Genomic DNA, 13,219 nt, shown 5'->3' with positions numbered 1-13,219 from the left:
GGGGTCACAGGTTCAATTCCCAGTCAAAGGCATGTACCTGGGTTGCAGGTTCGATCCCTGACCCTGGTCAGGGTCATGCTGGAGGCAACCAATTGATGTGGTTCTCTCACATCAATGTTTCTCTCTCTCTCTCTCTCCCTTCCACTCTATCTAAAAAAAAAAAGGAAAAAAAAGTCTTAGAAGAATTCGTTTATCAACTTTGATAATGTAAAATCAAGTATAGATGACAGAAGGTTCAAAGTGAAGTGTAGAATTGCTGAATGGACTGGTTGGGGAGCTAATAACTTAATTTTATGAAGAGCATTAAAAGGTATTTAATGGAACAAAACATAAAGGTTAGGATGTTATTTATTGTTATAAATGTAATTAATAGATGAACTAAAAGAGGAAATAAGGAGAAGTATTTAAAAATGAGCTTATTTTTTTCTTCTATCATATGACAGATTACATAGATAATGTCTAATATTGATACATTAAGAAATGGCAGTAGAAACATATTTAGGAATATGGAAGTATATCAGTTAGGGTGCGTTTCTTCCAATAACAAAAATTACACTATTTAAATTTGACTTGGATTTTAAGGAAATGTATTGGCTTTCATCACTAAACTTCCAGAGGAAGGGTAAATTCAATATTGATCAAATCCAGTATCTCTAGCTCTGTTTCCCTAAACTTATTCATGGGTTGGCTTCATCCTCAGGTTGGTATCAAGATGGTTATCACTCCAGGTCTTTCCACATTTCCAAGTCCTGGCAAAACTAATCTCTAGTCCCCAGAAGGAAAATAACATTTCTCTTTTTCCTCTTACATTTATATATTGTAACTGCAAATAAACCTATTTACAGAATAATTGATGATGGGAACATCCATTCTTCCTAGACTTGACTACTTCCATGGTAGAGGGTGAGCTGCTTGGAGGTAGGCCAAGGACTCGTCAGGCTTAGGGAGTATGTGCGTTGTTCTTCATTGGGACACCCTGCTGATTACTCTCAACTTCCAGTAGGTGTAATTAATGTTAATAATATTATAACTCAGCCCCAATGCTGCTGGGGAAATTAGGAAAGAGCTGGTGCCAGGCTTGGGGTAAAGAGTTAGAAGGAAAACTAGAATCCCTCACCCTTAGGCAGAGAGGTATCATTCAGCAGAAGAGACTGTGTCTAGGGCAATGTTGACTTACAAGGTGCTGACTGACTGAGGAGGAACTTCTTAGACGTGTTGGGGGATGTGTGTGGTAATTTACAAATAGTCTGCTAGGGGCCTGAGTCATAATTTCTTTGGGTATAAAGAAGATGGCTGACCTAATTTTATATATGGGTTTCAATCTATTTGAAACCCATATATAAAATTATATTAAGTTGAGGCTCTCAACTCAATTTCTCATCAACCCTTCTCTCTTTTTGGGAATATTTTTCCAGAGAAAATGTTCCCTTATTCTACAGAAAAGTCACTGCCCTCTATAAGTGAGTTTCCAGGACAGAATTCATAACCTGGCCGATGGAGGGAAGGCTCCCTATTTTAGACACAAATAACTCCTAGTCCACCTCGCTATTGATTTGATTGCTTTTTAATCCTCACCCGAGGATACTTTTCATTGATTTTCAGGTAGAGTGGGGGGGGGGGGGAGGGAGAGAGAGAAAGAGAAACATTGGTGTGAGAGAGACACATCGATTGGCTGCCTCCCTCACAACCCTAATCAGGGCCAAGGACCGAACCGAAACCGAGGTACATAGTCTTGAGCGAACTGAACCCCTGACTCTGGTCCTCGAGCTGGTGCTCCAACGCTGAGCCAAACCAGCCAGGACTTATTTGATTTTTTTTAAAACCACCATTTTCATGTTCTGTGTGTAGTTGTGGCTGTCTGTGTTCAATCAAAAATTATAACGTGTCAGAGACTGGACCTGCAGCATTCTCTTTCCACAATGCCTGCTATTTCACTCTGTGTGATTGGATTTCTAATAAAAGATTCCATGTATTGGGGATGTTCTTCTAGAACTATCTTTCTAGGGCAGTTGTGAGGCTGGGGATGTAGAAACTCTGGTCAAATATAAAATAATTTTAAAATACCAGACAAACTATCTGGGAAAGTGCTGGATTTCCTGATCCCTAGAGACCTTTATGAATGGGCTGGGCTGAAACGTGTCCTTGGAAGTTGAGCCGTTCATCTATCTGAAGGAAGAGAACAAAATCAGATATTCTTTCAAGGTCCTTTCTTAGTGCTGGGTTTTATACATTTAAAATTTAATAGCACAAACAGAATTTTAAGCTTTCCATTTTGTTTTGCCCCCAAGGTACATAAGTTTGACATAGAGCATGAAAATGGTGAGTGGAAAGAAAAATATAAACTCGAATTTTAACTTGTTTTCCCTAAAAATGATAAAGCTTATGATTTGCCACGGCTCCTATACATCTTGGGAACAGACTTCTTCCTCCATTTATTCCTAAGATTATTATATTCAGGAGAAAGGCACAGGGAAGAGTGTTTCTTTCTAAGTAAGATTTTATTCAAGGTTTGCAGCCATAGATGTTCTAGGAAATAGTAGCAGGGCAATAATCATCGGTTCTGCTTGCAAAGTGCTTTTCCATGGAAGGACCTTGAAGAACACTTGAAAATGGCGACCTCATTAATCTCAGTCATGTTTGTGTGAGAGGACGGCTACAGGTGTGTGACCATGTATACAGACAGACAGGGCTGCAAAGGAAAGGTAAATCATTTGTTAGAGGTCTACTTACAGACAGTAGTGTGGTGAAGCCAGGGGGAGGGGGCGGGAACACGGGGGAAGGAAATTAAGGGGGGATATCTGTAATACTGTCAACAATAAAGATAAAAATTTAAAAACACAGCCCTGGCCAGTTTGGCTCAGCAGTTAGAGCATCAGCCCGTGGATCAAAGAGTCACGGGTTCAGTTCTGGTTAAGGGCACGTACCTTGGTTGTGGTTTGGTCCTCAGCGCTGGCTGGGGTCCTGTGGGTGGCAACCAGTCGATGTATCTCTCTCACATTGATGTTTCTCTCTCTCTCTCCCCCTCCCTCCCTCCCACTCTATCTGGAAAAAAAAAAAAATACAGATCCCAAGGAACAGTTTGACGATCATTTTCTTATATTTAATCACTGACAGTGGCTTAATATGCTTCTCTCCAAGAGCATGGAAACATCTTAAGTTTTTGGAATAAGTGTTTTCTTCAAAATATAATTTATTTTACTTCCTCAGATTACAAAAGTGGTACATGATGATTGTGGAAAATTTGGAAAATATAAGATAGTAAGAAGATTAAAAAATGTCACTATAATCCCACACTTTCAAAAACAATATTCTTTCTTCTTGAAATATCTGCAATGGCTTCTGATTTCTTGATCAAACTCTGACTCATACCTTGGGTCGTGTGGTTCAAAATGTGCTGAGGGACTATTTACAACCGCTAAGATCTGGAAACAGCCCAAGTGTCCATCAGTAGACGAATGGATAAAAACGCTATGGTACATATGCACAATGGAATACTATGCAGCTGTAAGAAAGAAAGATCTCTTATCCTTTGAGATGACATGGACAGACCTGGAGAGTATTATCGTAAGCAAAACAAGCCAATCAGAGAAAGACAAATATCACATGATCTCACTTATTTGTAGAATATAATGAACAAAACAAACTGATGAACAAAATAGACCCAGAGACATAGAAGTAGGGTACAGACTGACATACCTCAGAAGAGGGGGCTGGGGGGGAGGGAAGAGATAAACCACAGAACTTATATGCATGAACACAGACAACAGTGCTGGGGACAGGGTGGGGGGGATCGGGAGGAGGGTGTCAATGGGGGGAAAAGGAGAAACATCTGTAACAAAAATAAATTAATAAAAAATGTTAAAAAAGGAAAATATGTGCTGTGGGACTCCTTCATGATAGGTGACTGGGCTCCATATTGCAGGCCGCTGATGCTGATTCAGGAGGTCAGTATTAGAAGGTCAAGTAAATGAAAGAAAACGAGGCTGTGGAGAACCGTACAGGCACACAAAGGCCTTGCTTCTTTTTTGCCTAAAATGGAGCACAACTATCCAGACCAAATTAAACCATCCAAGACACCTTTCGTCCTGTGGCTCCTCTGGATCATGGGGTAAACTTTCCTCATTCAACCTGCGACTTAACAATGGCTCTTTCCCTTTTTTCCCCTGTTACCTCTTCTTTTTCTTTCTTTTCTTTTTTTCCTATTCGTTGCATCTTGCCGGTACATTGATCCATGCCACGAAGACAATGGCACATCTATAAGTATGCAGTGATGTTCCATGTCCCCACATAACACAGCTTGCTGGAATGTACAGCCAGACTGACGTCTCATCTAATGTGCACTCCAAGTAAAGCTGGTGAGTGATGGCCACAAGCAGGTCAGGGCTCTAATCTTTCAAAGCTTTACTTCTTTTATCAGCACTCCTGATTTTATAAACGATGAAGTCCTTCACTCCCTTCTGTACCCAGATCCAGTAAACTGGTATAGTACGGCTTCATGGGGACCCAAACATTTACTTATTTATTTATTTATTTATTTATTTATTTATTTATTTATTATTACTCACCGGAGGATATTTGTTCCATTGATTTTTAGAGAGAATGGAAGGGAGGGCAGAAGGTGGCGAGAGAGAGACAGAGAGGAACACCGATGTGAGAGATACATTGATTGGTTGCCTCCCTCATGTGCCCTGACCGAGGCTGGGAGTTGAACCTGTAACCCAGGTACATGTCCTTGACAGGGAATTGAACCCGGGACACTTTGGTGCATGGGCTGATGCTCTAACCATTGAGCACACTGGCCAGGGAAAAAGCGTTTATTCTTTTTTAGAAAAGAAGTATAGAGGAGCCCTGGATGGTTTGGTTCAGCAGTTAGAGAGTTGGCCTCCGGACCAAAGAATCACAGGTTCGATTCTGGTCAAGGGCACGTACCTTGGTTGCGGTTCGTACCTCACCCTGATCGGGGTCATGTGGAGGCAGCCAGTCAATGTGTCTTTCACATTGATGTTTCTCTTTCTTTCTCTCTCTCTCTCCCCTCCTCCCTTCTGCTCTGTCTGAAAATAAATGGAAAAATATCCTCGAATGAAGATTAAAAAAAAATATATATATAGAGAGAAGATAATCCAGGAATGGAATAGTGGTTTCACAAAGTCACTGGATACTGGGCTCCTTCTGTCCTTCCATTCCATTATCTTTAGCCAGTGATTTCCCTCCTGAAGGTCACCTCGTGATTCAAGGTGGCTTCCTTAGCTCTAGCCATCTCTTCACCTCAGGCAGCAGGGAGGTGGAAGAAGGAAAGGACAAAAGACCCAACTTTCCCCTGATGTATTCTTTTTTTTTTTTTTTTTTATCCTCACCCGAGGACATTTTTCCATTTTTTTGTTCAGGTAGAGTGGGAGAGAGAGAGAGGAACAGAGAGAGAGAGAGAAACATCGATGTGAAAGGAACACCTGATGTATTCTTGAACAGTCTTCCTGTAGGTTCTGGAAAACATGCTTCCTGACACCTCATTGATTAGAATTTCGGCACATGACTGTCCTTGGCAAAGGAGGCTGGAGAAGGTAATGTCTATGTGGGTTTATTGCCACCCTGAATTATAGGGACTCTGTTACTTAAAGGTAGCAAAGGATGGATATTGGTGGCAACTTACAATTTCTGCCTAAGGAAGTTAAAACCTACCTGGGGAAACAGGAAACAATGGGCTTGGAAAGACAATCAATAGAATGATAGGAAGGGCCGAGTGATGGGTTGCTATTTCGAGGAGAAAGGGGAAGTGTCAGGCAGTCTGGGGAAGATTTTTGGAAGAACTAAGATTTCAGTTGCCCTTTGAGGAGTCAATAGGTGCAGAAGACTGAGGAGAATATCCTAGCAGGAGGCACCGGCCTGAGCGGAAGTCTAGAAGCTGGACAATGCAGATCAGCCTTGGGGAGGAGCAACAGTGACCAGATGTTAAGCTGGGATGTGATGGAGTGTTTGGCTGGAAGGGAAGGAATACTGACTGACTATTAAATCCTCACCCGAGGATATTTTTCCATTTATCTTAAGATAGAGTGGGAGGGGGAAGAGACAGAGAGAGAAAGAGAGAAACATTGACACCAGTGACATGAGACACATCAATTGGTTGCCTCCCACACGACCTGGACCAGGGCCAGGGACCGAACCACAACAGAGGTATGTGCACTTGATGGGAATCAAACCTGAGATTCTTCGGTCCGCTGGCCAATGCTCTAATTGCTGAGCCAAACTGGCCAGGGCATACTGACTGACTTTTAAATATTACCCCAGGCAAAAGGGTTCCAAGACCACCTTGCCAGGATAAAATGTGAATAATGAATTTGCTTCTCTGTTACTGGAATTGACACTCCTATATTCTATACATGACTCACACCAGTAGAAATGACCCCATTATTTCCTCCAATGAGTTCCCCTAATTTTGGACTGTCCAAAATAGCACAAAGAGTGTAATAAGTGAATATATCACAACAGTAATCAAAATAAATACATCATTGCCTAAGACCACAAGCCCAAGGCTGTTATTCATTAAACCAGGGAGAAAAAGCCTACAAATAGAAGATTTGGGGCCCCTTTCGTAAATATTAATTGTTTATTTCATTATTCTTCTCTGCTCTAAACAGACCTTGAACTGCCCCTTCCTAATATGCTCCCATAAAGGATTATAAACTAGAGAGGGGCTGGTTTAAACAGAGTAATCAGAAAGTAAGCAATCTTCTCTTTCTCTCTGGCTCAAAGCTTGTTTTGTCTGTTAGGGAACTTTTCTCTTCAGTGCACAGACCTCAAGGTCAAACAGAGGTCACTCTTCTGCTTTTTGAGGTATGGGTGCTTTCACGTTATTTGCTCATTTTTATTGCTGAGAATAACCATCCATTTGCCCACATAACTGGGGCCTCCCCAACACAAAGACGGGAGAGAGTGGGCAGTGCGGGGGAGTTAATCCCATTCCACACAGAGCAAACAAGTTCAAATCTCATTAAGTGTCGGACTTTGCAGCACGAATACAAACATTTCCAATGTAGCAAAGGAAGATAGAGAAGTGACATAGAAGTATTCTGATCATTTAGCGGAATAAATCGTACCAACATGATACTAAAACTGTCAAGTTGGTGGGGGAAAAAAAAGAGGCTAAAACTCCATTAATAATACAACAGCAATGCTTAGTTTTTCACATGAGGAAAATTCCATTACAACCAACAGCCCGAGGCTCTCACAGTGCGTTTGCTCTAGATCAGTGGAATATTGTTATAAAGAATATATTTCTAGCCACGAGAGCGTGGATTTGAAGACGAAGCCTGGCCGGCCAGGCAGAGCAAACCAGCAGAGACGGCTGCGGGTGCACACGGGGCCACGTGTGCAGAGCCTCCTTGGCTGCACGTGTGAAAGGTGGACTGTTCACGTGGGCACACAGCTTGGTGAGTGGCACGCAGGCTGGTATCCAGCTCCCGTGCCCTCAGCCAGGACAACTCCACAACCTTTTGCAGAGGCCCTGGTTGCACAAGACTGTTCTCCTAAAGCCTGTCTCTGTGCGTCCTCTCCGGAGGACAGGCCTCGCTGCCGGCCGCCTTTTCAGCGAGAAGATCCTTCGGGATAGAATTTCCCATTTAAGGATTTGGACACATGTTTTCTTCCCCCAGTTTTGGAAGCACATTGGATTCATCCTACAAGGGTCTTGTGAGCCCCTTCCCCTCAAAAACAACTCCACACTGGTGGCACATCTGGTAAAACACAGGCTGAGGGCGGCCAGACGTCTTCCTTTGCAACTGGAATTTTCAACTGACATGTGACCTCCAAGGGCACTGTCTCGGCTTACGTTCCCCTAAAAGCAGATATTTAGACGAGGATTTGGATATAAATAGTTTGTTTTGGAGGTGGTCCCAGGGAGCACAGGGAGGGGCTGGGGAATTGAGACAGGGGAAGGGGAAACGCAGTAAAGGATGCATCAGTGAGCAGGCTACTGCTGGGGGTAGCTGGGGCCCAATCCCACTGGGGACCCCCTGAAAGACTATAAAACACACCTTAAAATTGTCCCACTGGACGAGAGGACCCTGAAGTATTGGTTCTCTAACTCCCACCCTGGTCGATTAAGGACTGTTCCTGGGAGTGTGGACGGATGCGGTGCTGGGGCCAGAGAAGGCTCAGAGCCAGAAGACGCAGGTGCTTGGGAGATGAAGTTGTTGGTGCCCACAGGAACTTCCATCAAAGCTGCAGGTGGCCTCCCCCGTGGGCCGAGGACCACTGACTCACACAGCAGATCCCGATATGGCCACTGGCAGTTGGTCCTCTCCTTAGGTACACTGGGGCAGAAAAAGCTTGAGAGTCATGTGTACACTGAGCAGCCTATAAACCTCACTCATGCTCTTAGAATGTGGTTCTTTCTCCACCTTAATTCTCTAAACCAGTGCCTTCTGGTCTTTTGCATGTAAATGAACACACAGAAAGTATCCTGTTTGTGCAGTATATTGATTTCCTTAAAGAGTGCTTTTAGGGGAACAGAAATGAACAGGCTGCTCCTAGATTGAGATGCCAACAAGAGTAAAGTGGTTTGCCTGGCAGGTGTGGCTCAGTGGTTGGGCGTCGACCCATGCACCAGGAGATCGCTGGTTCGATTCCCGGTCAGGGCACATGCCCAAGTTGTGGGCCTGATCCCCACGGGGGGGACATACAGGAGGTGGCCAATCGATGTTCTCTCTCATCGATGTTTCCATCTCTCTCTCTCTCAAATCTATGAAGAAAAAAAAATTAAAAAAAAAAAAAAAAGGGTAAAGAGGTTTGGACACCTTGAGGACAAAGGCGTCTTCTACGCCCTCCCTCTGCCTGTCCCTGTGCACAGTGCTGGACTGGGAAGTGCTGTGCCTGCACCCTTCTGCTCGTCAAGTCCTGCGGACATTCCTTTGTACTGGTAGGTATGACCCTTCTGTGCTCAGGGGCCATTCAGAATCAAGTGAGAACCATGGACTTGCTCCCTATAAAAATGTGCACATACACACACTGACATACATAATTTGCATATGGTTTCTGGGGATTCACATAACCCCCGAAGCTCATCCTGAGTGAGACATTCTTTTTTTTCTCCTTTTTTTCAGGGGAGCGCACGAACGCAGTCCCCCACTACCACAAATTGTGCGGTCGAGTTTCCCACACTTGGGGAAATCGCAGGGGTCAGGACATGGATAAGCTGTGCAATGGATAAACCTCGCCCTGGGAAACCCACCTTCGTGATCATGTATCTCTCCTGCCGGGTAAGTATCATCCTGAGACATTCTAATAATCGAGCAATGGCATTGCTTGGGTGTGTCCATTTCCCTCCATTTCCACAGGCCAAATGCCACCTTGGCTTTTTGCCTGGTTTTCTGACCCTGTCGTTGACATGGGACACTGAAGTGATAAAGAACCAGGTAGCCAGCTATCATCTTAGGTGTGCTACACATTAGCTGTGTGCCTTCAGATAGATCTCTTAACCTCTCTGTGCATTGGTTTCCTCATCTGTGCAATGAGGACCATAATAGTACCTACCTTACAGGGTTGTGAGGCTCAGAGAGTGAGTGAATGTAAACACCGAGAGACCGTCTCCAGCATGTGCCATGTTAGTGTAAGCTATGTTATTATTGTAGCTACTCCATGGAGGGAGGCCATTGCTTTGGAGGGAAGAGTGACTTCATGGAAAGAGTCTAGATTTGATATTAGTCAGCAATCTCTCAATTACCAACTGTGCCGTTTGGGGGTAAATGAGGTTGTTTCACTTTCCTAAAATTTCCTTTTTAGTACTCTGTCACTTTATTTTTTATTTTTATTTATTTATTTTATTAATTAAATTATTTTTGTTACAGATGTTTCTCCTTTTTCCCCCAGACACCCTCCTCCCAATCCCGCTCTTCCCCGTCTATGTCCACTGGTTACGCATACATGCACATAAGTTCTTCGATTGATCTTATCACTCCCACCCCGCCCCCGTCCTCTGAGGTTTGTCAGTTTGAATCATACTCCTTTCTTTTTTTTTTATTTATTTATTTATTTATTTATTTATTTATTTATTTATTTATTTATTTTTTATCCTCACCCGAGGATATTTTTTCCATTTTTTGTACAGATAGAGTGGGAGGGAGAGAGAGGAAGGGAGAGAGAGTGAGAAACATCAACGTGAAGGGACACATCGAGTGGCTGCCACCTGCACGACCAACCAGGGCCGGGGACAAACTGCAACTGAAGTACGTGCCCTTAGCGGGAACCGAACCCGGGTCTCTCCAGACCGCAGGCCGACGCTCTAACCGCTGAGCCAAACTGGCCAGGGCTGAATCGTACTCCTTTCTATGTCTCTGGGTCTATTGTGTTCATCAGCTTACATTGTTCATTATATTCCACAAATAAGTGAGATCATGTGGTATTTCTCTGACTGGCTTATTTCACTTAGGATAATACTCTCCAGTCCCTCCATGTCGTCTCAAAGGATAAGAGATCTTTCTTACAGCTGCATAGTGTTCCATTGTGTACCACAGCTTTTTTATCTACTCATCTATTGATGGACACTTGGACTATTTCCAGATCTTAGCTATTGTAAATAGTGCTGCTATAAACATAGGGGCTCATATATTCTTTCTGATTGGTGTTTCAGGCTTTTTAGGGTATATTCCTAGAAGTGGGATCACTGGGTCAAATGGCAGTTCAATTTTTAATTTTTTGAGGAAACACTATATTGTTTTCCATAGTGGCTGCACCAGTCTGCATTCCCACCAGCAGTGGACTAGAGTCCCCTTTTCTCCACACCCTCACCAGCACTTGTTGTTTGATGATTTGTTGATGTCAACCATTCTGGCAGGTGTGAGGTGATACCTCATTGTTGTTTTAATTTGCATCCCTCTGATGATTAGTGATGTTGAGCATTTCTTCGTATGTCTCTTGCCATTTGTATGCCCTTTTTGGAGAGGTGTCTATTTAGGTCCTCTGCCTATTTTTTAATTGGGTTCTTTGTCTTCCTTTTGTGGAGTTGTATGAGTACTCTATATTTTGGAAATCAACCCCTTATCTGATGTATCATTGGCAATTATGCTCTCCCATATAGTGGGTTCCCTTTTCATTTTGATGCTTGTTTCTTTTGCTGTGGAGAAACTTTTTAGTTTGATGTAGTCCCATGTATTCATTTTTTCCTTTGTTTCTCTTGCCTTAGGCACTGTATCAGTGAAAATTCTGCGGCGTGTGATGTCTGAAATTTTGTTGTCTACATTTTCTTTTAGGATTTTTATGGATTCATGAGTCACATTTAAGTCTTTTATCCCTTCTGAGTTTATTCTTGTGTATGGTGTAAGTTGGTGGTCTAATTTCATTTTTTTGCATGTAGTTGTCCAATTTCCCCAACACCATTTATTGAAGAGGCTGTCTGCCCTGGCCGGTTTGGCTCAGCGGTTGGAGCGTCGGCCTGCGGTCCAGAGAGACCCGGGTTCGGTTCCCACTGGGGGCACGTACCTCAGTGGCAGTTTGTCCCCGGCCCTGGTTGGTCGTGTGGGTGGCGATCACTCGATGTGTCCCTTTCGCATCAATGTTTCTCTTTCTCTCTGTTCCTCTCTCTCCCTCCCACTCTACCTGAACAAAAAATGGTAAAATGTCCTTGGGTGAGGATAAAAAAAAAAAAGAGGCTGTCTTTACTCCATTGTATGCTTTTGCCACCTTTGTCAAATATTAATTAAGCATGATGTCTTGGGTCAATTTCCAGGTTCCCTGTTCCTTTTTTTAAAGGTGGTTCTATTTATTCGTTTTTTTTGTGGTACGTGCCCCTAGCAGGAACCGAACCTGGGACTCCCTGGTCCACAGGCAGATGCTCAGGCGCTGAACCAAACTGGCCAGGGCCCGGGTTCTCTGTTCTGTTCCATTGATTTATATGCCTGTTCTTGTGCCAGTACCATGCTCTTTTGATTATAATGGCTTTGTAGTATAACGTGATATCCGGTATTGTGAGCCCTCCTATTTTGCTCTTCTTTTTCAAGATTGTTGTGGCTATTTAGGGTCTTTTTTGGTTCCATATAAACTTTTGAAGTATTCGTTCTAGTTCCAAATATGTTGTTGGTATTTTAATGGGGATTGCATTGAATCTATAGATTGCTTTGGGTAGTATGGACATTTTAATTATGTTACTCCTTCTAATCCATTAACAAGGTATATGCATCTACTGTTTTATTTCTTTCTCTATTTCCTTTTTCAATGTCCTGTAGTTTTCTGCATTTTGGTTAAGTTTAATCCTAGGTATCTTAATTTACTCGCCGCAATGGTGAATGGGATTGTTTTTTTAGTTCCTCTTTCTGTGAGTTCATTATTGGTGTATAAGAATGCCGTTGATTTCTTGATGTTAATTTTGTATCCTGCTACTTTGCCAAATTCATTTATTAAATCTAATATATTGTTGATGGAATCCTTAGGGTTTTCTATGTTCAATATCATGTCATCTGCAAATAATGACAGTTTCACTTCCTCCACTCCAATTTGGATCTCTCTTATTTTTTCTTCATGTCTAATTGTTGTGGCTAAGACTTCCAGTACTATGTTAAATAAGAGTGAAAGTAGGCATCCCAGTCTTGTTCCTATTTTTAAGGGAAATACTTTTAGTTTTTGCCCATTGAGTAAGCTGACTGTAAGTTTTTCATATATGGCCTTTATAATGTCAAGATATGATCCCTCTATTCCCACATTGCTGAGTGTTTTTATTAGAAATGGGTGCTGGATTTTGTTGAATCTTTTTCAGCGTCTATTGATATGATCATATGGTTTTTATCTTTCATTTTGTTTATGTGGTGTTTCACATTTATTGATTTGCGAATATTGTACCAGTCTTGCATCCCTGGGATGAATCCCACTTGGTAATGGTGAATAATTTTCTTAATGTATTGCAGGATCCGATTTGCTAATATTTTATTAAGGATTTTGGCATCTGTGTTCATCAAGGATATTGGCCTCTAGTTTTCTTTATAGTGTCTTTATCTGGTTTTGGAGTTAGAATTATGCTGGCCTCATAAAATGAGTTTGGAAGTCTTTCTTCTTCTTTAATATTTTGGAAAAGTTTGAGGACAATGGGTGTTAGTTCTTTTGATGTTCAGTAAAACTCCCCCATGAAGCCATCTGGGCTCCGGCTTTTGTTTGCTGGGAAATTCTTGTTTACAGCTTCAATTTCCTTAGTTGTTATTGGTCTGTTCAAATTTTCTATCTCTTCCCAGTTCATTTTTGG

At 42.4% G+C, this 13,219-nt stretch overlaps 1 non-coding gene across 1 annotated transcript; it reads right to left on the bottom strand.

Annotated features, from left to right (window-relative positions):
* Positions 1 to 9,092: 9,092 nt before the first annotated feature.
* On the bottom strand, positions 9,093 to 9,259 carry LOC118622152. The gene has a single exon (XR_004957968.1). It is a non-coding gene; the product is annotated as a U1 spliceosomal RNA (small nuclear RNA).
* Between the last annotated feature and the right edge of the window lie 3,960 nt (positions 9,260 to 13,219).

Source organism: Molossus molossus, unplaced genomic scaffold (genome assembly GCF_014108415.1).
Source record: "Molossus molossus isolate mMolMol1 unplaced genomic scaffold, mMolMol1.p scaffold_m16_p_8, whole genome shotgun sequence".
Lineage (NCBI taxonomy): Eukaryota > Metazoa > Chordata > Mammalia > Chiroptera > Molossidae > Molossus > Molossus molossus.
The sequence above is the reverse complement of the archived record's forward strand: the minus strand, read 5'-3'. Positions and strand labels throughout refer to the sequence as shown.